Source organism: Desmodus rotundus, chromosome 9 (assembly GCF_022682495.2).
Source record: "Desmodus rotundus isolate HL8 chromosome 9, HLdesRot8A.1, whole genome shotgun sequence".
NCBI classification, from domain to species: domain Eukaryota; kingdom Metazoa; phylum Chordata; class Mammalia; order Chiroptera; family Phyllostomidae; genus Desmodus; species Desmodus rotundus.
This window is the reverse complement of record NC_071395.1, coordinates 86,877,896-86,903,649: the sequence shown is the minus strand read 5'-3', so window position 1 is coordinate 86,903,649 and position 25,754 is coordinate 86,877,896. Positions and strand designations below refer to the sequence as shown.

The following is a 25,754-nucleotide window of genomic DNA, read 5'->3' as shown; positions in this document are numbered from 1 at the left end:
TGGGTTCCCTTTCTCTGGAGAAGCCTGACACAGTGGTGCAGTAGATACTGTATGCATACCACGCTGTTCTTAAGAGCACTGTTCAAGGTCACACAGCCGCTCAGCAGCAGAAACAATTCTTAAATCCAAGTCTGCCGACTTCAAATCCCATATTCTGCTCCTCAAATTACACATCTTAGGGCTCAGAAAAGGGCTTTTGAAAAACTAAAACTTGAATCACAGACTTCATGTTAGTGTGAAGATTCTAATGGAACTAACTAGGGGACTGAATGGAGGGTCCAGTCACTGGGCTCGCTGCCTCCCTGGGCTGGGCTGGGCTGTCCACCACGCAGCTGGCCTTCGAAGCCAAGACAACACAGCCTCGGGTCCTTGCCAGTGCAGGCTGGCTGGAATCAGGGTGACCTGATCCTCCTGAGCCGTTCAGCTCCCGTGGACGGAGATGTGATGCTTCTTTCCATCCCAGGTGACTGGCAGTTCAGCTGGGGAGTCCAGTATCCCAGATGCTCTGCTTTTCCATCCCTTCTCAGTCCTTCTTGGCAGCACTCCCCCTTTACTCCAGCCCCTCTCCGTCTAAATGTGGGACTGAGAAGGCACAGGGAGGAAGGAAGTGAGTTCAGGGCCCATGATATAGGACAAGGACAGATGACACAGCTCTCCCCGTTCATCTTCCCCATTTAGCACCGAGAAGCAGAAGGCTTGCAATAAGCAGGTAATTTTCTCATGATTCCTCTCTGCCTTTGGCAGCTTGAGCTGCAGGAGTGCAAAACCAGAGCAGCTTTTTCCACCGGCTCTGGGCAGCCGAGTGGGTACCCAGTGTCACATCCTCCAGCTCTCACTTCATTGAGGGCCAGCTGCTTAACAGCCAGCAGCTGAGGAATGTGGGGGCGCCAGGTGGCGTGTGGGAAGCATAAACACCCTCCACCCTAACTGGCTTTGTTAGACCCTGGCTTTTAGACACTGGGGAAAAAAGGAAGGAAGGGAAGAATAACTGTTTTTTCCCCCTTTAGTGGTTTTAGTTCAAAGGAATCTATGATGTAACTATAAATAAATGAAAACGATCTTTGAAGTGTTCAGAATACCAAAAGTTATATATCCCAGGGGTATGAAGCATATTAAACCCTACCGATGTAGTCATCTTGGTCAGACGCTTATTTTAAACCTCTGCTTGGATGTGACTCTTCTGTAGCTAGTTCTTTGCCTCAGCAGCCACGTGTTAAAGCACAGACATTCATCACAGAGGGAGCAAATGAAGATCAATCATACCTAGCATGTCAATAACCAAAAGTGGGCTAAATACCAGAGTTTTAAAGCAAAATCCAGTGTAAGCTGAGACAAGAGACATATTTAAAACAAAACACCTGGGCCCTGGCTGGTGTGGCTCAGCGGATTGAGTGCCGGACTGTGAAGCAAAGGGTCGCTGATTCGATTCCCAGTCAGAGCACATGCCTGGGTTGCAGGCCAGGTCCCCAGCAGGGAGTGCAGTGAGGGGCAACCACACATTGATGTTTCCCTCCCTCTCTTTCTCTCTCCCTCCCCCTCTCTAAAAATAAATAACTAAAATAGTTTTTTAAAAAGCAAAGCTACCGGGAGCAGTTGAATATAAGGAATGGGCGAAGGCATGGCAGGCGTATATAAGTTCAAAGGAAGTGTGATCCTCACCTTAGCACCCATCATAGTTAAAGCCAAGGTAAAGAGCATGAAATGAAAAAAGAAGGAGATTTTACAATGATAAAGAAAGCCACATTTAAGGGCTAACAAATATATCCCATGGTCTGTGGTACCTGGAAGATAGTTTTTTTCTTTTTGTTTTCATTTTTATCCAGTGCTTTAGTGAAAAAAAGTAAAATTTATTGACAGCCTTAAAAATCATGTGATTTCAAATTTAAAAAGTTCTCTATTTCCAGTTTCTCTGGCACTACTGGCCTGCAGTTTTATGTGGCATCACACAGTCACCCAGGCCGTGGCCTGTGGCCCAAACCCAGCCCACCCCCCCATGCCAAAGAAACCTATGCCAAGATGGATAACCATCAAACTCCAGAAAAGTAAAGACAGGAAAAAAATCTTGAAAGCGGCAAGAAAGCTATAGCACCTTAACTATAATTTCTTATTGGAAACCACAGAGGCCAAAGGGAAAAGGCATAATCATTTTCATGTGCTGGAAGAAAAGAGCTGGAAACCCATAGTCCTACCTCCAGTGGAAATATCCTTCCGGAATGAAAGGAGAAGCAAGACATATTCACATGAAAGAAAACGAGAGAGTTTGTCTCCAGCAGACCTTCCCTAAGGAGATTGGTTTAAAAAGGCATGCTCCAAAAATAGGTAAAAATAAAACAAAAACCAGGTTCTTTGGAAAAATCAATAAAATGGACAAATCTCTATCAAGACTTACAGGAAAAAACAAATGACTTAAAAACCACTAATTATCAATACCAGAAGTTAAACAGGAGATAATCACTGCAGACTGCAGACATCAAAAGGATAATAAGGGGATATCACAAACAACTTTACATGCATAAATTTGACAACTTACATGAAATGGACCAGTTCCGCAGAAGACACAAGCTACCACAAAACACAAAGTAGATCATTTGAATAGCCCTATAACTATTAAAAGAGTTTAATTGGTATTTTTAAAACTCCATAAAAAGAAATTTTCAATTCTAGCTTATTTTGCTGAAGATTAGTACCAAATGTCTAAAGAAGAATTAACACCAATTCTATACAAATCTCTTTCTGAAAAATACAAGAGGAAACACTTTAGATTTTAAGAAGTCTGAGATGATTCACCAGCTTTCATTTTATGAAACCACGATACTTAAACTTGACTAAGACATCACGAGAGAGGAAAATTATAGCCAATCTTTCTTGCAAACAGATGTAAAAAAATTAAAGAACATATCAGTAAATCAATTTCAGTGACGCAAAAGGATAGCACGTCACATGCATTTGCATCAAGGGATGCAAATCTGTTTCGACATTTGGGAATTAAATCATGGAAATCATGTTAACAGAGTAAAGAATAAAAACATACGGTCATCTGAACCAAAGCAGAGTGAACATCTGACAAAAGTCAATCCCTAGTTCGTGAGAACTCTTCACAAACTAGAAAACAGCAGAAACTGACCTGATAAGGTTTATCTGTAAAGAACTTAGAGCGAGCATCCTACTCAATGGTGAATGAGTGAGTGTTTCCCCCTGACATCAGAAATGAGACCGAGATGCTTACAGTTGCCACTTCTATTAAAGGTCAGTGCCATAAAGCAAGTATAAAAACACCTCTAAAAATTGGAAAAGAATAAATAAAACCATTATTACTTGAAGAAGCCACATGTATATACAATTTATGACCAGGTAGAAAATTCAAAAGAATCTACAAGGTAACAGTTTTCACCGGTAAGTAAATTTAGCAAGGCCGTTGGCTCTAAGGTCGGTTAGGAAAATCAAGCGCTATTTCCATGCTGTACCAACAATTAGAAAATAAAAATTTAAAAGTGAAAGATGTTATGCTAGCCTCAAAACATAAAAATAGAGGAATATTATCCAACTAATGTTTTAATATCTTTACTTAAAAAACCCAGGAAAACACGACTGAATTAGTTTCCTCGATCTGCCGTAACAAACTGCCCCCAACTGGGTGGCTTAAAACAAGCTGTCCTTGTAAAGACACAAAGTCTAGCCTCCTTCTCTGCAGACTTTCTTCAGCCTGGGCTCCCTGAAAGCATTAATCCCTACGGAAAACGACCTGAGTGACTGTTTTCTCGTTCTTCCAAGGGTAGGACAATATAGAGTCAGGACCGCTCTGGCTGCAAAAGAAAGGAGTTAATTCATTACATACAATAGGTGTCTTAGGGCATTGGGTTTAATTCCCTGCAGGATCCCTGGCTGAAAAGGGCTGTAAGATTAGGGTCCCTCCTAGAAGTGTGGTGGGAGGTGGAGGGGGGAAAACTGAAGGTGGATATCCTACCCAGATCCCAGGCTGCCTTTTGACCCTTTCAGCAGGAAAGTAATTTATTTCCAGAGTGAGTTTTCAACACTCAAGAAGTAATAGTGTTATAGAACATAATTGTGCACTTAAGAACTTCTTTTTTCCTTCTTTCCCAGAATGGACTCTTTGAGACGTTGGTTGTGTTGATTTTTGGATTTCTTTTTCTCCACCCCGTGGTACTCATCCCTGCCTGGATATCTTCTATTTAGGAATCACAAAGGGAAAATGGGTCCCGTTTGCTTCCAGGGTCTGCTGTTTGCGCTCCTTAATGAGGGCAAAGCGAAGGAGGTAATCGCAAGCGCCTTAGTGTTTTGCAGAGCAGAGAGAACCCTACTGCCAACTGCCTGCATCTGGGCATTTCTGGACTCATCCGAGGATGGTGTTTCCTTCTCTCTCACCTCACATTTCCTTAGTTCCACTGCTCAGGCCAGAAATGGCCGCGGTAACTGGGGAGCAGGCTAGAGGCCCAATCTGCCCTTGCCATATCCTCTGCATGTTACGTCAGCGTGGCCCTAAAGCCCTAAGACATTTCAGTCACAGTGTCTAACCTGGTTGTAACTGCGGTTGCACAAGACTTGCTCAGAGGGGTCTTGGTGCAGTTGGCTCTTTGAGGAACCTGAGCAGACCGACACCGTACAGAGAATCAGAGGGGGCCAGACGGCCAGACCCACGGAAGTGGGGTGTTTCCCTGCTCCAGAGGGTGACCTGGAGAGACATAAGACTCCTTCTGCACAGTGGTCTGCAGAAAGAAGAAAGGCCATTATTTCTATGGGGTTCTGGACTGTGAAGACGTTGGAGCATCGCACACGTGTCAGTCGGTGTTACACAGATCAGGGCTCTCGTTCACCACCCTGTGCCGAGGCCTCTTGCACTTGAGTTCGTCTGTCTGAAGATCCTACCTCGCTTCTATGAGGCTACGTAACCACAATGCCCTGAACATTAAATATATAGTAGTGGGTGAACTGCATTCATTCTGATGACAGTACTTTTAATGTGATGGCCAAGATATATATGTGGAATGGGGATAATGGCTTTGGAACCAGCCTTCTGCTGGAGGTAGGGAGGTGCAGAATTTTCTCTGCTAAGGGAGCACAGCCAGAAGAAAACATCCTACTCTCTCTTCACTGTGGGAGGAATACCAGGCACGTTCCATGGATAGCAACGGCCAAGGAAGACAAAGGCCATATTCTGCAGCCTTGGAATAGCTGGAGAATCTGCACTTGAGCTTCATAGGTGGCGATCCCAAGAGTGTCTATGAAGGATCCTTGGAGAAGGGCCGTTGAGTGATTGATGATGTAGAGACTCCACAGCCGCCTCGGGGAGCTCAGGGATTTGCAATAGTCAGAGCACGTGACCCCTGGGAGAGTAAACACCACCACATGTATATGTGGATGAACAACATGGACCAGAATAGTCTCATACTGTCCAACTGGCCTTTTATTTTGTTATTATTTTTAAAGGCTTATTTTTTATTCTCCTTTGAGAGAGGGAGAGAGAGAGAGAGAGAGAGAGAGAGAAACATTGATGTGAAAAAGAAACATCGACTGATTGCCTCCTGCATGTGCCCCGACTGGGGATCGATCCTGCAACCTGGGCATGTGCCCTGACTGGGAATAGAACCAGCAACCTTTCAGTGCGTGGAATGACGCTCCAACCAACTGAGCCACCCCAGCCAGGGGTCTCCCACCGCCTTTTAAAGGTATTTGGGATAGATTTTAATCTCATTCTTTTAACACTCCTTTTGCAGCTTTTCTCCTTCGGCCAAGCATTCCAATGTCGTGATTACCCTGAATGTTTGGAGGCTGGCTGAGAATGGACTGGGTTGGGAAATGGCTTCACGTGGAGACTGGGGATGCAGAGATAGCTCAGGACGTGGCTATGCATTTTCATGTCCTGGGATGGGGAAAAAGCAGATGAATAGTAAATGCTACTTTCTATTGAGAGCTTACTGTCTGTTAGGTGTTGCACAAAGTGCTTTGGATGCATTGTCTCCTTTAACCTTCACAACAAGTTTGGGATAGGGGCTGTGACTATTTCCATTCTGTGGACGTGGAAACCCAAACTTCAAGAGGTTAAGTCACTTGCTTGCGGTCACGCAGCTAGTCCATAGTACAACTGGGTCTTGAATGAACCTCTGATGCTGGAGGCTGTGCTCTGAACCACTAAGCTAAAAAGTTGTGACTTCTAACCCAACTTAGAGAAATACTGGACCAAGCACACTTTTGCAAGAGCAGCACTTACATCTTTGATGAACGTCCTGAGCTCGGACTAACCTTCCATAGCACAGGGCTAGCACATGGAATTTAGTCTCCCCGCAGCACTGGGGGGTCGGCCCAGCTGATAACCAATAAATGTCAGTTGAGCTGACTGAACTGATGAGTTCTGTGGGACAGTTTCTGAAAGGTAGACTTACCCAGTAAGAGGCGTCGCCACCTGACATTCTTGCACAAACCTGTCTGCAGGAGCCACAAAGTGAAAACAAGTCTTAATGATGGTCCAACGGTGGGATCACCACCCTTGCCAATCAATTTTATTTCTTCTAAGTCAATGTGTTTTTCTGAGATGACTCAGGAAACGTCTACAGAGTTTTAAAACTAACACAAACAGTTACATTCAACCACATGTTGCTATCATATAGGGTCATATCTGTAAGGTCTTTGGCCCGCCAGAAGACTTCAAACTAAGTATGTGACTCTAGCTAGCTCCCATGATTATGAAAGACCCCCAGGGTGGTACAGAAACTCTAGCTGTGGTGCAATGCTGCCCACTCTTTGGGACAAATGGAAGGATTGAAGGGTGGATTGCTGGGAGAGAATTTACCATTTTATATAAGTGAATTACTGCCCCAGGGTTATGGCTTTGGTTTGGAGAGCAATGAAGAACTGAGCAGTTTTTAGGAGTATCCCAGTAATCAAGTTGACTTTCAATTTGTCTTTCAAAGGACTGAAGGTGGCTGAAGAACATGTCCAAGGGACTGAGAATGGGAGGCCCCCCTGATGCCACAGATGGGACAGCTGGAGGGGCCCCAGGGTGGCCTTGGGTGGAGATGCCTGTGTGATTTGGGAGGGATGGAAGGGGCCCTTCAGAGTGGGAGAAGCTACTATTCAATCTACTCTCTGTGCTGTAATCTCAGGCTTGGGAAACTGCCACGAGACTTAGCTTTTGCCAACCTTTGGGATGCCCTGGGAGACCACAAAAATCCAACTCGCTCTAAGACTAACGCTGTAAATTCCGGAATTTCTCAGCATAGCAAGCGGCGGTCATCGCCTACACACCCAACCCCATCCCACAAAGAGATGATAGTTTTACTCAGCATTTCCAAATGATATTCCAGGGGCTCCCATGGGGAAAACTCATGTACATTCTAGTAAGTTTGAAAAATATGTGGTTAAATAGACGTAAACTGTTTTCTACAGGATTTCTCAGTGCTTCTCATCTGCTGTCCTGAAATATGTATCTCGAAGAAGGAGACTGTGTATATTTTAAAAGTCAGTTTCTAACGTAAAAGGCAGGTGATGCTTCTTCTCACTTTGGGTTATACCAGCCACATAACACCATGGGCTAAAGCTGCCTAAACACAGACATGGATTTGTGTCCTTACGTGAATGTGCATACCCTACAAAAGAGCCAAACAAATGCCTACGTACAAGGAAAGGATGACGGTTGGTGGGGGGGCAGGGTCAGGAGGGAGAGCTTTTGTGGCAGAGATTCAGAGGGGCCGGCACCCCTGACTGAAGGCCAAGTGCCCCTGATTCTGATTCGCAGTTGCTGGGTGACCTTCGCGGGGTCACTCAGCATAGCTGGCTCTGCTTCCATGAACAAAGTAGAAATTCAAAAAGTCAGAGCTTCTCCAATTTTCTTACAAAATATTACAAGGACCCAACAAGCCCATGCCGTTCAAATGATTTGAGCCCGTGGTCAGGTACACTGCCTAATGACAGGGCAGGGCCTCGACCACGAGCAGGGTTAATAGAGGGGTTTGTGGCATAGGCACAGCGAGAGTCTGTTCTGCCAGGAGTGTGGGTAGCTGCCCTCCTGGGGTCCTGTTGAGTCATGCCCTGTGTGCACCCCTCCCTAAGTCAGCCAACCCTGGAAACTTGAAAAGAAAGAAAACCTAGAACAATGAGCAGGTGACCTCTTTTAGGTCGCAGACAGAAGCAAGACACATTGGCCAGACAACCTTCAACCACAATGGTGCCCCTTTTTCTATTAGCCCAAGGGTGTTCCTATTTATTGGGGGCTTTTTGAGACTGTTCAAGTGACTATTTGGTCACAGCATGCTAAATCCTACCAAAGACACAGGACTTCCAAGAAAGGACACATCAAAAAGTGATTTTTGTGACGTCGAGCTTGTGTGCATTGGGCATGTTGGCAGTATCCTTTGTCCAAATTTTACGCTTCCTCCTTGGCACTGCTGAGTCACTGGGATGTCTTGAAGTCCGAGTGAAAAAGCCAGTGAGGCGGGGCCTGCATCGGGAAGCCTTTTTTGAATAGAGCACGAACGCCACCTGGAGTTCAGTGTGAGTGCTGCAGACCCCACTTGGCTGATTTGCAGCTCTGAGATGGAATGAATGGAGCTGGTTTCCTTTTGCAAGAAGCAATACAGTAAGGCCGGGAATACCCCTGTGACATCCTGAATTGCTTTTAGCAAAAGGTAGTGCATCGGTCAGGGTTCTCCAGAGAAACAGAACCAACAGGGTATATAGGCATACTATCAAGAGATTCGTTTTAAGGAATTGGCTCATGAGGTTGTGGCACCTGACTAGTTCCAAACTGCAAATTCAGGCAGGAGTAGATGTGACCATCTTGAGGCAACGCTTCTCCATCTCCAGGAAACCTCGGTTTCTGCTCTTAAGGCCTTGAACCGGCCGGGTGAGGCACAATAGCCACTTAGTTGGTCCCCGTCACATTCCTACGCTGAAGTCCAAACCCAGACGCCACCGTGTGACTGTACTCGGAGATAAGATCTTGAAAGAGGTGATTAAATTAAAATGAGGTCACTAGGGTGGGGCCTAATTTAACATAACTGGCGTCCTTATAAAAAGAGGAGGAGAGGAGAAGACACACGGAGAGACCTCCCAGTCCAGTAAACGGGTCCGAGAGTACACTCACTCTGCCCCCACACCTTGGTCTTGGATTCCTGACATCCAGAACTGTGAGCAGATAAACTTCCGTTGTGCCACCCAGCCCATGGTGCTCTGTTCTGGCAGCCCAGCAAATCAGTATACTAGATATTTCAGTATTTCCTGAACCTTAACTGTGCATTACTTTTTTTCACGCGTGTAGAATTGTCATATAGTTGACGAGAATTTTGATGATCTGCTATTTAAAATTCTCCCAGGTTTCCAGGATGATGATATTTGATGCCATTTAATAGGTTTGAGTTTAGAGCCATGGCTGTCAAAGCTTTTTGGACTGCCCGTAGTAACGAATGTGTTTGCATTATTACTAATGCACCCCCCCAGATGTCATGGAAATCAAAGATTCCTGAACCTATGCCTTCCTGTATGAAAGACTAGCCAGGATGGCAATTGGAAAAAGTGTGCTGATGATTCATGTGCTTGTGATTTGAACTGATGCTGCTGTGTAAACAGTGCTTGGTTTAGGGCTTCCCTTTGTGTCCGATACTGAGATACTTCTGCCCTAGACCACTGAGTCTGCTATCGCAGAATTCCACAGACCGGGCAGCTTATAAACACCAGAAGTTTATTTCTCATGGTCTGGAGGCTGAGAAATCCAAGACCAAGGCATCAGCCCATTCAGCCTCTGGAGAGGCCCCGCCCCCAAATTCACAGATCATCATCTTCTTGCTGTGTCTCCTCACAGGGCAGAAGGGGCAAGGGTGCTCGCTGGGGTCTCCCTCAGAAGGGCACTGACCCAGGCGTGCAGGCTCCACTCTGGTGACCGAATCATCTCTGGAAGCTCCCACCCGCTACTGCCTTCCTGTTGGGCATTAGGAGTTAACAGACGAATTTTAGGAGGACACACACATTCAGTCTCTACAAGTACAGAGTAGATCCTTTGACTTTATCCATCTAGAAAGGATAAGTGTACCACATATTCCCATTAACAGTTACGTGACATGTTTTAAAGGATGAATAAAACTTTAAAACGCAATGGTGTATTTGACGGCTGCAGTAGTTAGCACAGCCGCAGTCAGGCCCGAGCAGAGGCCCAGATGGACCGTCGGAGGCTCGGGGCACGGACGTGTGTGTCTGTCTCTCATTTCACACCTGAGGGTTCCACACGCCTTTGCCCTCAAATCCCTTCTTTAGCTCTGTTTTGGGCTTTTCTCTATTTGTCAGGCTTTGTTTACATTTTTTTCCTGACACCCTCTCTCCTTTTATACTTGAGCAGAAGTTATTCTAGTTACCAAGCTTGTCACTGGCCGTACTAACCTTAAGGAGAAGAAGAATGAATAGTCCTTTGGAAAAAAGCGCGTGCTTGTTAATGATTGCCTACAGAAGCCCGAGATTGAGATGGCCCGTGGAGGGCACTGTTTGTCCCCACTGAAAATGCTTTTCACGTTTCAAACACATCGATAAGGCGAAGTAGCGGAATCCAAGGAGGGCAGAAGTTAAGAAGAACTTCTGGGCTGCATAGCGATCACAGACGTCCAATGGGAAGAAGGAATGATTGATATTGCGGCGGACAAGAGTTTTGTTCTTTTAGGGTGCCTGCCCCATACGCAGTGCCCACAAAGGGGTACGTGTACACACCCCGATGAAAAGGAACTTTGCAGGTTTCTGCGCTTAGAGCTCAGGGGGTGAGATAGAGCCTTCTGGAATTCTGGGAGAATCGAAATTCCAGGGAGAATGAAGGGGCCAATTTACTTTGGGAGATCCTGTCCCAGAGCACCCCCTCAGCATTCCCATGCTGGGGTTTCTTCAGGATTCTAAAGAGAAAAACAAACTTTGCCCCCAAGCACAGCAACCGACTCGGGTCTAACTCCTTGGAGGCTTTCTCTTCACCGTAATCACAGGACGGAACCAGAGGGAGACAAGTGATGGCAAGAATTGCAAGGGCGTGGTCAGGTGAGCCAGCATATCTACCCTTTAGAACATCTGTGGTATACGTCCCTGGAGACAGGTGGGGCCTCCATCAGGTTGGCAGGGACATCTTTGGAGATGTCCACAAGTGCCTTAAATACACAGTCTTACAAGACTAACAGAGTTATAGATGCTAATGCGTTTTCTTGATAGGGAGTCCAAGTCTTTGAACTTGGCCCTTTTATTTTCTCCTGTCCCCTAGCCACATATGACAAGTCTCCACATGGGCCACTGATGGCTTTTAGAGATTGTAAGTGTATGAGAAACCCAGAGTGAAGACAGCAGATTTTCAGGGCATGGTGCTTCGTCCCTTTCCCCCTGGGACTTAGGTCATTATCGTGGACAAAGCCTCATAAAGGGAACCGAATCCTGGCGGAGAAATTCTCTGTGGGAGACGAAGGTCAGGTGGAAGGGGAATTGTGGCCAGTCTGTGATTTACTACTCTTGGGAAGCAAAGCAAATCGCATCTCTCCAGGGAGGTTTGCTTAACCTCAGCACGCTGCCGCCAGAGAAAGCCATCTGCAGCTCCCCGGACAATTACGGTACACGCTTCCTCCTCCTCCTCCTCCCCCACAAGCCTCGACACCAGCGCCCTGGGACAGCAACCCAGAAATAAAGAGTAGTTCTGTTTGCTATGGAAAACACACAAAGAGTTTCCTTACAAATTTAACACTCTAGAGAGGCAGCCAAAAGGGGAATGTGATGGATTTCCTTTTCCGCTGTTTGGGAGTGTTAGGAACTGTTAAGGCTGGAGGGGCCTTTACACACTACCCCAGTCCTTGCAGTCTCATTTTACAGAGAATAAACAGAGATCTAATCGTTTTTGCAAAGTGATACATACAGCAAGAATTCCACAAGGTTTAGAAGAGGCAGCATATTCCAGTACTCACATTAGAAGCCAGCTCCTCAGAGAACAGTTGGTGGATCACTGCCTAAGTGGCTTATGGGGAAGATGATTTTGTTGTTGCTGTTGTCATAACTACAAGCCACGCTGTCATTTCCTGGAAGTCAGATCGTTATTACCGGCCAGGCTTAACGAGATGATATAGATGGGCCCTCAGCAACTCCAGGCCCTATCGGTTCAGTCTCTCCTCTCTGTGCTCAAGCCACAGTGTTGTTTCTCCATCACTTAGCAACCATGCACCATCCCCGTATGGAGGCCCGTCTGTCTCTTCTGGTTGGGGGAAATCAACAACAACAGAAATCTCACACACCTGTTTGTTGACGAGCCAAGTTTCCTTCGATCTGTTCCCTAGGGCGCTGGTCCCTGGAGATCCCGTTAGGTGTTCCTCTACGTGAGTACTCGTCAGCCAATGAAGTGTGAAAGTGTGGATTGAAGCACATTCAATTTGTTAAAAAATGTTCCTGTGCTTTGATCAAATGTCTCAGATTCTTTTTTTAAGATTTTATTTATTTCTTTCTAGAGAAAGGGGAAGGGAAGGAGAAAGAGAGGGAGAGAAACATCAATGTGTGTTTGCCTCTGGCATGCCCTCTACTGGGGAGCTGGTCTGCAACCCAGGCATGTGCCCTGACTGGGAATCGAACATGCGGCCCTTTGCTTCACAGGCCTGCACTCAATCCACTGAGCTACACCAGCCAGGGCAAATGCCTCAGATTCCTCATAAGTTCATGTACGTTATGAATCTCCTCAAAGGCAGATGTAACTGTTTCATCCACTTGTGTGAGTTCAGACATCTATTTTTTCCTGAGCATCAGGAGGGACCAGGGTCCCAAGGAACATTCTTGGGGAAATGCAGTATTACTTCAACCTGTTCCTTAAGACCAAGTGTTCCTGGTAGTTACCCATTCCAGAAAAAAAGAAAACTGCAAACTGCGGTTTTCATATACAACTTTGTGAAGCAGTCCATGGACCCCGTCCAAAGGCGCACAAATCAGGTGCATATTTAACCCTATGTATGATTATGTCTTCACATCATGCTTCTTTTTAAAGCCATCTTTGATGTGTTTCATAGAGAATAAACAATTCAGACTGCTATTTTTCCCATTATTTTTGAAAATGTACGTTTTCCTCAAAAAGCCTTAGTCAGTTTGGAAGCCTGTGTTTCTCCTTGGACTGGACCGCCAGTCGCTGTGTTTCGGCAGCCGGCAAGGTGCCGCCTTTGGGCAGCATCAGCTGTCAGTGTGCACCGCAAGGCTGGCGGAGGTCGGACGCGGTACGTGCCGGCGAATTCTGTCCTGGTAAGAGCTGCCCGTCCCAGGAAAGAAGGGAGACCATTCCAGCATGCTGCTCTCCTTCACTCTTTTATCAAGAGGGACACTGAAAGGGGGTGGGGGCATAGAGGAGGGTGAAGGGGGATAAACGGTGATGGACAGAGACAACTTGGGGTAGTGAACACACAGTACAATATACAGAGATGTATTGTAGAATTGTACACCTGACGCCTGTACAATGTTATTAACCAACTCACCGCAATAAATTCAATAGAAAATAAACATAAAAAGAGAGGGCCACTGACTAGAGGCCGTTTATGGGCACCCAGGGTTCCAGAGACGGACTGAAGCTGCAGATGAGACAGGCCGGGGATTGGAACCCTTCGCTTGGGATGCAGAGCCTTGGGCTTGTCTCCTTAAGGTTTTGGTCTTTCAGGAAGCTCAGGGTGGACAGGGGTGTGTCTCCCTCCTGGGTAACCCTGACCCTCCTTTCACCTCTATTCCACCCTGAGAAGGCTTGAATGGTTGAGTTAATCTCGCATTTTCAAGCTCCAGGAAGAAATGTTGTTATTTTGGAGACCCTTTAACCTGGGTTCTTTTTCCTTTGCTTCTTCTTTCCATCCAGATATTGGCTTAGATTTAGATGTGGATCCGAGGAGGCCACTCCATCTTCTGTCTGCCGGCTCAGAGCGCAGGCGTAAACGGGGTCCTGGTGGCTTATAAGCAGAAAGCGTTCCACCCAGGGTTCTGGGCCCAGAACTCATGGTGATAAACAGCAGGGTTTGCCTAGAATGTCTCCTTCACATCCTTGCTCAACCTTCAGTCGTAGGAAGTAGATCGGGGGTGCCAGAGCCTGGTTCGCTCTCTTCCTCTCCCCATCTCTCTTTATCAGAGCCACGGAAGTGGTTCTGAGTGTGTTGAGACAACAACGAAAAAACCCCAAACGGCGTATCCATCTGACAGCATTGGCAGCTCAGAACTGTTAGAAAAGGTCCTCATTCACGTCCCCTTTCCAGAGAGCATATGAGTCACCGCGCTTTGGTAGGAATATGTGCTTCCAAATAAGTAAGGGCTGAACTTTTGAAACTGTTCGGTAGTTTAATTGCAGTGCATTTCAAGCTGTCAGCTCCCAAGGGACCCGGATTAAATTCTGGGGAGAAAGACGGGGCACGGACTTAGGCTGCCCTAACAGCGAGGACTCTGCCGCGTTCGTTTCCGCACTTGACCAGAAGGTGGCGCAATCTGAAAACTTATGTCCACATCTCGGTCCACACAAAGGGTTTCTGTTTTTCACACCAACGCAGAACTGGAAGACGACCAAATATTGTAAAAGACCGTAATTCAAATCCTGAAGATTCATACGGCTTTTGGTTGTATTTCTTTGGGAAGGCTTGGGAAAAAAGCGCAGACAAAAGAAATCTCATTTGTGCATTCTGGGAATTTTAGAGATAGTTTCCCATGTTCTTTTAGAGAAAGGTACAAAAACAAGGCACCTTTTATGCTTTTGTAAATAACAAGCTGGGTTCGGATCGGGAGAAGGACTTCTCGTTTCCTCTCTAGAATGAAACAGCTTCATGATTCCAGTTCTTTGACCTTTCTTGCTGCCCCGAAGGAAAAGAAATTTCCTGACTTGTACAATTGAACCATTTGACAATTCTTGTCCTCATGGAATTTAAGAACTGGAAAGGATTTTTGAGAACCTTTGGTGCCAGCTCTCCCCAGCGCAGGAGTTGAGCTTGCTCACAGAGACGCCGTCTATTTGCACACCTCACTAGGATCAGTAGTGCAGGCACTCAGCTCCTTCTCAGACCTGCGGGTGAGGGGGTGTTCTTGTCAGGCTCCTGCCCTGGCTGCTTCTCCTAGCACTGCTTATTGAGTCCTTGGGTCATTCAGAATCCACACATTAGGTGGACATTCGACCATTTAATTGGTATTTACCCATGGCTGCACTGAATGAGGCAGGTTTCCTTACCGAATCCCGTGACCCATTTCTGAGACAGGTACTGCTATTATCAACCATTGCAGATAAGGAAGCTGGCACTCAGAGAGATTAAGGAATTTATCCAAGGAAACTCAGTGAAGAAATGGTGGTGGTCATGGCAGGGGGCTTGTTTTGAATCACGTCGGCCTGACTCAGAGTTCATACCTTGAACGACAACACGCTGGAGTCTCCCCAAGTGCGTGTAGGGATGGCCCCCTAGGGATTCTGTCTTCTCTCTCTGCCGCCCGAGCACTCTCATTGGAAACTGGAGAGAACCTGGAACCTGGAACGCGTCTGCCTTTCAGGGCCCCTGGATCGACCCTGTGCTCTTCAGCTCCTCAGTCTGAAAGCAGCTCCGTCTGTCACGTGATAATCCTTTAATTAGTTGAATGCCTCGAACATGTCCTGGCACTCATTGCACTATTCCTTTTAGACTAAAAAGACCCCGTTTTCTGCCTGCTCCCTGAAAGACACGGCTTGCAACCACTCAGGCTGCAGCTCCTCATCTGTCAACATCTCACTTTAAACACTGTGCCCAGGATGCTGGGGCTGGCGAGAGAAGAGAGCCTGTGGTCATTGCTTCCTCGCTCTGCATCGTTCTGTCCAGAGTGTGAGCATGTGGGCTTTGCTATATTTCTGCAACCCAACCAGCCACCGTTTGTCCCTGTGCAAACCACTTAATCCCTTGGGGATTCTGTTTCCTTGTTCACAGGCCTCTTTGCGCCCCTGGTAACCTTCTGAGACTTGCTATTCCTCTTTTGTGGGACATCTGCCTTCCGCATTTGACTGTGCTCCGCGAGGCCAGAGGTCAGGGCTATTCTGTCCACCCTGGGAGCCCTGTGCAGTGCCCGGTGCCGAGCAGCCAGTGAATTGGTAAAACAAGGATACTACCACATGGGGTTAGTTATACCCTCTAGTCCTCCTTCACAGGGTTGTTGTGCAAAGCAAATGAAAAAAATACACGTAAAATATACTCTGTCACGCTATAAATAATGCTGCTACTATGACCAACAGACATCATTGCACATACTTTTTGAAAAAAGTCAAGCAATTGTTTTGCATGTGACACAAAACTCCCAGGCCTTTTATTCATTAATTTATTCGGTTGTTTATTCATTCTTCATTTATGAAGAGTCTACTATGTGCTCGGTAAATGTACTTTTGTTTGAAGTCTTACTTATAAGCTCAGCAAATTCTTCCCATCTCCTCGAGATGCACTATTTTCCTTGTTTCTAATCCTGGCGCTTTTTCCATTGTTCCACCTCCTTCTGTCACTTACATGTGCACAGTGTAAACCTATTACATGCAGTGGATTAGTTGGGTTTCGACTTACGTTCGTTAGACACCCAGAAGGTATGTGTGTTTGTTTTTGCTTGCTGGGAAAGTGGTATGGTTAGGGTAGGAAGGTGCTGATGTGCTTCGATCTGTTTCTACTGATGGATGAGGAAAAAGAAAGCACGGTTTAAGTCAGGGGTGTCAAACTCATTTTCACTGGGGGCCACATTAGCCTCTCGATTGCCTTCGAAGGGCCGAATGTAATTTCAACTCCTTAACAGTTAAGGAGTAGTTACGTTGATATAGCCCTAAAATTATTTCGGCCCTTTGAAGGCAACCGCGAGGCTAATGTGGCCCCCAGTGAAAATGAGTTTGACACGCCTGGTTTAAGTGATTTAATTACACCAGGGAAAATTTTATTGTGATTGGGAGTTGTCAGTCCTACTGTAGTTTGTCCATTTTTGGCTGAAAGGAGTCCGAAAAGTAAGAAAGGATCTTCAGATAAATTGATCCTGGTGATGATGGTGTATTTTTTTTCATTAGAAGTCATTAAAAGTGGGTGAAATTCCCTTTTACTTTCTAATGTTCTGTACAAATGTGTTCCATGGAACTTTAATTTGATTCTCCATAAAAGACTCGCCTACTGTGCGCCCTTCTGGGAGGTATATAGTGTACCGTCCGGAAGCCAATATAACGTTGTTTGACCCATTGCATTCCAATCTCACCTGCAGAATCCTTTGTTCCTAGGACACCTGCTTATCACCGTGGGACATGCAGGTGTGGGATGATTATGTACCGATCTGGCTCTAGGAGCCGAGGGGTCCTGCTCAAACTCTCGTGGACTCTTCTTCTTAGACTTCTTCTTTATTCTTAGACCTCTGCTCTTTGCAACACTCTCCAGCAGATAGAGAAATAAGCTAAAAATAAGAGTCTCCTTCCCGTAATTTGAGATGCCACTGTTACGTGAGGCCTCAGGATTCTCTATTACAGCAATAATTCATATAAAGGTCAGAGTCAACCCTGCCCGTGGTCCAAAGATGTTTGGTGCTTGGATATCCAGAGGACAGTTCCTGGAGTTCTCTCAGCCACAGAGTCTCTCTTCCCTAAGTTTGGCCAACACAGTCGGGGAAGTGCCTCTGTTCCAAGAGCCAAGCAGAGGGGGAGCTCCTTGCATCCCAGGGATTCTGTTTCGGTCCCTATGCAGAAGGTAGAGTTAGATGCAATGACCACCCAAGAACCTGTGTTACTGAGAAATCTAGATGTTTTCAATGTTGAGCATTTTTATGTGCTTATCGACCATTTGTAGATACTGTTTAGAGAAATATCTACTCAAATCTTTGCCTATGTTTAAATTGGGTTATTCATCTTTTTATGTTTGAGTGGCAAGACTTTTTTAAACATACTTTTTGGATACTAGACCCTTGTCGTGTTTGGTGTGCAAACATTTCCTCCTGTCCCGTGAGTTATCTTTTTACTTTCTTGGTTGTGCCCTTTGATGCACAAAGGTTTTAGTTTCGAAGTCCATCTTGTATACTTTTCCTTGTGATTTGGGGTAATGTTTTAGAAACTATTGCTTAATCCAAGGTCACTAAGATTTACACCCTTGTTCCTTTTCAAGAGTTTTCTAGCTTTCACTCTTACACTTAGGTTTTTGACCCATTTTGAGTTCATTTTCGTATGTGGGTGAGGAAGGGGTCCAATTTCATTCTTTTGCATGTGGATATCCTAGAATATACTCTTATTTATTGATTTTAGGGAGAGAAAGGAAGGGAAAGAAAGAGACAGAGAGAGAGAGAGAGAGAGGGAGAGAGAGAGAGACGTCGATTTGTTGCTCCACTTATTTATCTGTTAATTGGTTGATTCTGGTATGTGCTGTGACTGGGGATTGAACCCTCAACCTTGGTATATGGGCTGACATTCCAACCAACCGAGCTACCTGGCCAGGGCCTCCTTGAGTGTTCTCTTGCCTTGTGTATTGTGTTGGGAGAAGACCTAGGAAGTCTTGGCGTGTATGCAAATTCCAAATCAGAAACCGACCACTTAATTCCAGTTGCAAGTATGTGCAGCTGGAGCTGTGATCTGGACGCCAGCTGTTCAGGGACAGAATCTCATTCTAACAAACCCCAAGGGGCTCTAAAGTTGTCACGATGGTTTTCCTCTGTAGAAGTCTACAGCTTCCAATTATGCACCAGTGAAGGACATCATTGTCCAAGATAAAGACATCTTTCCATCAGACAGGGATTTTGGGCGTGATGGCATTTGGCCGGCAATGACCTTGTGGCATGGAGTTCTGGGGCTGAGGATGGGCAATGTGATGACAGTTGGTGCCTGGTCTCAGGAGAACAGCTGGCTTTCCTCTAAGGATTGTCTCTCTTCCTTTGTGTACGCCGTGGGCTCTTAAAAATACAAGTCATGCAGAACCAGAAAAATTCTAAAAATTTTACCCTTTCCACAAAGGGCATTCAGAGAGTAAAATAATTGGCATCCAGAGTTTTTATTCCTACATAGCAATGGATAAACTACTTTGTTTTTTCACCCCTAATGAAAAGTCAGGCTTCACGGAGCTTTATGGGGATCCCCTCATTTTTCGAACCATCTCTCCACTTTTAGCTTTGATTAATACTAAGTGTCCACAGATTTAATTAGGATCGATATTTGTGACAAGCTCCCTCCATCGCTTCTGACCTAAACTTGCCACTGGAGAGCTGTTAAAATGGGAGCCCCTCCCTTTATTCTGGGGTTCTGGCCAAACAGTCTCCCATGGACAAGTCCTTGGAATGGGTTCGGGGGCTGTTTGTTGCTCGGAGCTGCTGTGTTCTGTGTGACACAAGCGTGAATTGCCCTGGCCCGTGTGCAGAGTGCGGACTGGAATGCTGTGTCACCCCGTAGGGGGACCGGAGTCGGGTTTCAATGTAATGAAGACTGTCCGGCTGTGACCGAATGCCAGTCCTAAGGATGTAACCTTCCTAGAGAAGGGACCGCTTGTTCCCTTGGCGTAAATAAAGCCCACGCTCTTTGTGTGGCCTTGTGGGCCAGTTTCCAGTGGCGCCGAGGGACCTTGAGCATACCACCGTAGGACAGACTCCAGGACACCGGCGGCCGGGATTATGGGACCATTCTGTGAGCACAACGGCTTTAAACACTGGCTGGGAAGGTACAACAGAATGAGGGGCCAAGGTTTTTTTTTTCACACGAAGAAAAGGAAGCCCCTGTCACTCCGCATACTTGTCCCTTTGACAGGGAACCTTTTTTCCACTCTCTGTATCCTGTTCACTTATTCGCTCATTGCAAGCAGTTTAAGGATAACAAACAACTGAGGGGAATTTATTCTGGTTACGGTTTTGAATTCCTGGTAGAAAACACAGACTTCCAGCTTCAATAGACCCCTTCTGGGGAATAAAGTTCATTATCTTTATTTGAGGTACTGTGAGACGCCAGGCCTTGGTGTTTGAACTTGAATGCAGGGCGTCGCCCCAGCCATTCCGTGCTTAAAGCAGCAGGAACTACCCTTCTGTTCTCCAGCTGAGTATAAACACAGTAACACCTTGGGCTGAATGTATATTCACCGCCCTCCCCCTCACAAGTGAGGTTACTAAAGAAGCGTGCTCTGGGCATGGAGCAGAGGGTTGCAGAACCAGGACACTTACAGCTGACAGTGCCCCCCACACAGACCCGCCCTGCAAGCTGAGCCAAGCAACCTTCACTGTGCCTCTCAGTGTCTTTCCCCCAGGGGTACTTGCACAAAGAAGCCCAAGATGTATTCTTTGCTGATCATATTAGATGTTGAATCCTGACTGTCATTAATTTTTAAGACACAAATCAGAGGTAGTCAGTGATCTTTATAAAAGTTTTTTATGCTTTAGAATTTTACATTCCGTGCTAGAATTCACTGCTCTGGAGCCCCACAGGGCTTAGTTTAACACACAGGTGGCAAACACACGGCCCTCCACCTTGTTGTATCCTCCCGGCACCTTGTTTCTACCCGGCGGCAGGGCCGAGCTCCCTGCTCCTAGTTAAGGAGTAGTTACATTTATACAGTCCTAAAGTTACATTCGGCCTTTGAAGGCAACCGCAGGCTGATGTGGCTCCCGGTGAAAATGAGTTTGACACTCCTGGTTTAACATTTATATTTTGTCCATTTTATTACATACAGCTTGAAATGCTTTCCTCCCCGCGCTCTGTTGTTTTTTTTTCCCCCTCAAATAGATTTACTAAATTAAATTAAAGCAAATTGAAAAGCACCTGACTCCTGGGCTGGTGTGGCTCAGTGGATTGAGCGCCAGACTGCGAAGCAAGGGGTTGCCGGTTCGATTCCCGGTTAGGGCACATGCCTGGGTTGTGGGCCAGGTCCCCAGTAGGGGGCATGTGAGGGGCAACCACACATTGATGTTCCTCTTCCTCTCTTTCTCTCTCCCTCCCCCTCTCTCTAAAAATAAATAAAAATCTTTAAAAACAAAAAGTACCTGACAATGAAAAAAGTATATTTGAGGCGGTGGGCAAGCAGTAATGTCTATGATGGCGTGTCAGTAATTATGGTATTCCCATAGTAAAAGTTTTAAGTGTCCATGAGTTGCCCTACTTTCGTCTTCAAATCTGAGGTGATAAGAAGGATGGCATGCTTCTGCTAACATTTATTGAGTGCTTACTAGGGGCCAAATATGTGTTAATAATAGGCTTTCTGGTCATTATGTCACTTAATCGCTGTGATCCAATTATAAGATGGGTGCTCTTACCAGCTATAGAGTGCACAGGAGGGGACCCGGGCTACACAGCTTGGCGGCTTGACCCAAATTGCCCAGGGAGTGGATGGCTGGGCCAGGTCATCTGACGTCAAGGGCCTGGCTTCCTAACCGCCAATGTCTCACGTGCTTTCCAAAGTCTGCAGTTTATAAAAGGTCCTCTTCTCTGTCTACGCCCTTCCCAAGGGATGATGTTCAGCATTTCGTAAGCACGTTTTGGTGAACAGGAACCACACAGGTACTCACCATTCAAACGATTACGGGAGAGGAATCATTCCAATAAGCTGTGACGAGTCCTCCAGATGAGCTTCGTCTGTGAAGGATGATGGATAAGGACACACGCCCGGGCCAGCTCCCCTGCAGCACACTGGTGGGGGACTAAGGTCCCTGCCACTGTGGGTAGCAGGAAATGGACTGAAGCTGGAGAGTGTGAAAGTGACATTGGTGTGTTAAACATGTTTTGTGGAGCTTGAAGTGACCCAGTGGCTGGAATGAGTGGCCAGGCCGGGCGAGGCGAAGCTTGGGCCTGGTATTCGGAAGCATGCCTAGGGGTCTGGAGAGGCCGCTGGACCGCTCTTGTGGCTCTCACTCCCTCGGGGCGTGAATGTGAGTGAGCACGTGGGGAAGACACCTCTGCGCTCTGGGGATGGAGACTTACCAGCAACTTCTGCAGGCTCCAGGGTAGCTACCAGGCACCTGCATTTCCCAGTCCACAGTCTTTGTGGTTTTCTTACCTCAATTGAACCAGGGCAGAATAGCTTTAATGCATAGGCATAATATATCTTTTACTTTCCTTTTCTTTTTCTTTCTCACACTCCCTCCCTTCTTTCCTTCCTTCTTTCCTTCCTTCCTTCCCTTTGTTTTCTTCAAAGGCACAGTGGAAAGATCCTAGACTTTGGGTCCAGACAGACAGAACTGAGATTCAGACACTTACAGGCTCAGACACTTACAAGCTCTTTAGTTTCCTTCCCTGAGCCTTAACTTTCTTCTTTGCCAAGCATGGAATTACCCAACCACCTCACTAGGCCGTCAAAGAATAGAATAAGACAGTGCCTGGTGCATTAATTGTGCTTTTCCTTTAAAAAAAATTATCACGAGACATGTGCAGTAAAGAGCAAACCCATTTTGTTCAAACGAGGACCACGTAGTTCAACACGTACTGAGTGTCCACCAAGTGTCAGACGCTGGGGCTGCAGACACCCCAATAGTCAGCTGAGAGGGACGCAGAGACACGCGGCAGCCAGGTTGTCTCCCCAGCGTGTGATGTGTGTGGGAGCCCAGAGGACAGGGCTGAGTCCCTCCTGAGGGGTCGGGGGTCCTCCTTCGGTGTGAATCCCCGAGAATGAGCTGGAGTTGGCAGGGGGGTGGGGGAAGGAAGAGGATGAGAGGGAAGGGGCCGCTGGGTGAAGAGAACGCCATGAGCAAATGCCGGGAGCTCTGAGGCAGCGTGCTGCACGCTCGGAACGGTGGCAGCTGGAGATGAGCATTACTGTCACACTCTCACATCTCCAGGAAAAAGCTGCCCCCATCGCAAAGTCAGGCCAAAAGATGATCACACAAGGCAGACAAGGAGTAGGCAGGTCTTCAGCCGGAAGAGAGGGTGTGGGGAAGGAAGACAGGCTTCCTCAGAGAGAAACAGGCTGAGTACATATGCAGTCAAATCCTGGGTTCCTGCATGTAGGTTTGCAGACAACTGGAACAGGCATCAGGCCAAAGAGCACCCCATCACAGCAGCTGCAGTGGTGCCCAGTAAATCAAGTGTCATCGTCTCAACTTGCATGTCTGGCCTTTCCTGTAATGTTCTAACGTGGGGATTAGCTCTTCTTGGACTGTAGTGCTTGGAACTTGGCACAGCAAACAGATTAACAGTGGACTCATGAAGATCCTAAACGCCTGCCCCCAGATACGCAGCGATGTAGCAGAACCAGCCCTACCCCCTCACCCCCACTCCCCAAGAGAGGGGGTGCATTCTGTCATTGGCCATGTGGGGAAACAGGGTTGGTGGTGAAGCGGCTTCTCCTTTCCCCTCCCCTCATTAAAACCCAGAATGGGAGAGGGCCACCATGGGAGTCTTTAGTAAAGACGAGGGCTTGGGGGGATGCCTGCAAGAAGGGAACACTTGCGTTCCATCCCCTAACTGGATTTCTGCTTAGACATAACACCTGCCGACCTGGTCCTAGGGGATGAGACTGCGAGAGCTGGGAGGGTGGGGAAAGGCGTGAGAGAGGAGCGGCTGCACTCTCTCCCGTTTTGTGTCAAACATGCAGAGTTTCTGGGAGTCATGTGCTTGGCCACCAAGGAAGGTAACTGGATTTGTGCTATCTTGTCCCCCAGAAGGGTTGCCATTGGGGTCAGGCTTTACTAGAAGCCTGAGGCTGACGGCTGTGAGGCTCAAGGCAGAAACTGGGTCGGAAGTTGTATCTCCTCTGTTAGGGGGCTGGGCCGTGGGGAGGGTCCTGCCTAGAGCTCACCTAGGTTTCAGAAGACAGCCAGCTTGGGAAGACCTGCCTCTCAGAAGGCGGCGAGGGCCCACGTTGGCAAGAGATGTGTCCACAATGAGCCAAATGAGATCTACAGAGCAGTTGGTTAAGTAGAGATACCAACGTGTCTCCACCCACCTTAGTCCCTCCCTCCCTCCCCATGAGGCCGGGCTCTAGGCGAGGGCCGCGGAGGCATGTTAGAACAGAGCGCATTCAGAGCGGTCAAAATCCCGCTGAACCCTGCATTTGGGTTTGAGGGTTTTGAAGCTGATGAGAGGAAAGGATGAGTGGCTAGAAGAGTCTACACTCAAAGATGGGAATAAGCTTGACAAGGACAACATGTCACATGCAGTGTAGCACCTTATGGGACAGACAGGGACACTCGGGGATTGAGGCAGGCCAGATTCGTCCCAGCAGGCCTGAAACTCTCTCCTTTTTAAACCTTGAAGTCCTATGTCCCTGGAAACACCCCCAGACTTGGTCACACAGTCTGTCAGCGATCCTAGAGTGATCCGTGCCCGAGACAGCGTCACCACCCCGGGTCTGAAATCTTCTACAGCTCAAAATGCACCAGAGACATCAACTTACATAACGGTAGCACCTGGGCCCCTGACGCCACACTGCAGAGCGGGTAATTAAGAGATGAGAGGAAGTACTGTTTGGTTATTTATCTCTAAAGTCTAAAGTGTATCAACAGCTGCAGGGAATCAGAAACTACCACCAAGCATCACTTCTACCCACAATGTCCAGGCTAGAAGTGGTGTCCAAAATACTAACTTCTAACTCAATATGGAGACCCTGCTGGCCAGTTACAAAAAAAGTGAACTCATTGGCAGTTGCTGGTCGGTTTCTGGAACTAGATCCTCACATGATAAGTAAGGCATTTCATTTGTTACTCTTGACTCATATTTTTGAGATTCAAACAAGACCTTGCGCAATACTAGATGTTCTATGAAGCAAGAGGAAAGTCAACAGTTTCTGATTGCCAGCCCCATTTGTCCTTTCTCTCTCATTTCAAAACAGATATGTTAATATCGCTCCAAGATCCATAGCAGATGATTGCGTAACGTGAGAGGGGGAAAAACAGGATAACACCGGGAGGGGGGGAGGGGCCCGGTGGTTGTCAGGCATCCAGGGGCAAAGGGAGGGAGAGGACAAATAGGGAAGCCTAGCTATACGGGCTGTTTCATAATTTACAAACATTGTTTTTATCACACAGAGTTAGAAGGACTAAGGGCAGAAAAGTGGGTGCAGGGAGAAACTCGATAAAACATCTAGGTCCTCGTCTCCCTGGAATTCAAATATATTTAAATATAGGGCAGTGACAACAATCCAAATCCAACTAAGAAGAAGCAGCAAGCAAAAATGCTTTCCCATACCCCGTGTTGTTGTAAATAATAGTAAGAGGCTAATTTCCTGTCGTTACAACTTATACATGGTAAACAGAGGCTTTTGTTTGTAGGTAGAAGATTTCAAGTGTGTATTTTCCTCATTTTGCAGTACATAGTCCCCTGAACAAACTTATTCCCTGGATAAATCCTAAAGGAAAGCCAAAATTTTAGCTGTACTCTTCGCCATCTCAAACAGAGATGAGAAAAAAATCAAACCCTTTTTTTTTTTTTTTTTTTTTGCTCTACCCACGTTGTTATCTTTTCTGCGTACTGCATCTTGGGCTTGGGGCACTTTCTGCGGGAAAACTTTGAGCTGGCCATTCTATTTCATGTTTCTGCCTTCCCTGACTTCGCCCAAGCGGTCACACCAAGAAAAACATCACACATCAAAGTTACAAAGGCCAGCTACTTCATGGATCTGGACCCCTTGCTGGTCCAGTCATGCCTGCTGGGAAAATTCTGTTCTGCATCTGTAGTCCTGGGGGCTGAAACGATACAATCAGGTACCGCTCCCCTCAGGTCCCCAGGCTGTGACCTTTTTACGGGTTCTGTGGCCCGTAGTCTTAGCCACACGCTGCTGTCCTACGTACGACGGGCTGTTCTATCGTCCTGTGCTGCAGCAACTGCTAATGCTAGATTCCAAGATGAATTCAAGATCAACCTTCAAATTCTGTGCCAGAGG

At 46.8% G+C, this 25,754-nt stretch overlaps 1 protein-coding gene across 5 annotated transcripts in view; it reads right to left on the bottom strand.

Annotated features, from left to right (window-relative positions):
* LOC123477955 (uncharacterized) overlaps positions 1 to 12,243 on the bottom strand; it is a 55,663-nt gene extending 43,420 nt beyond the window's left edge. For 2 of the 5 annotated variants that reach the window (XM_045182420.3, XM_045182419.2), the window contains exon 1: positions 11,925 to 12,243. The gene's annotated coding sequence lies outside the window, so the exon portion shown is untranslated. The remainder of the gene's footprint in view (positions 1 to 11,924) is intronic. The other 3 variants (XM_045182423.3, XM_045182418.3, XM_045182422.2) reach the window with 2 other exon arrangements.
* Positions 12,244 to 25,754: the final 13,511 nt, after the last annotated feature.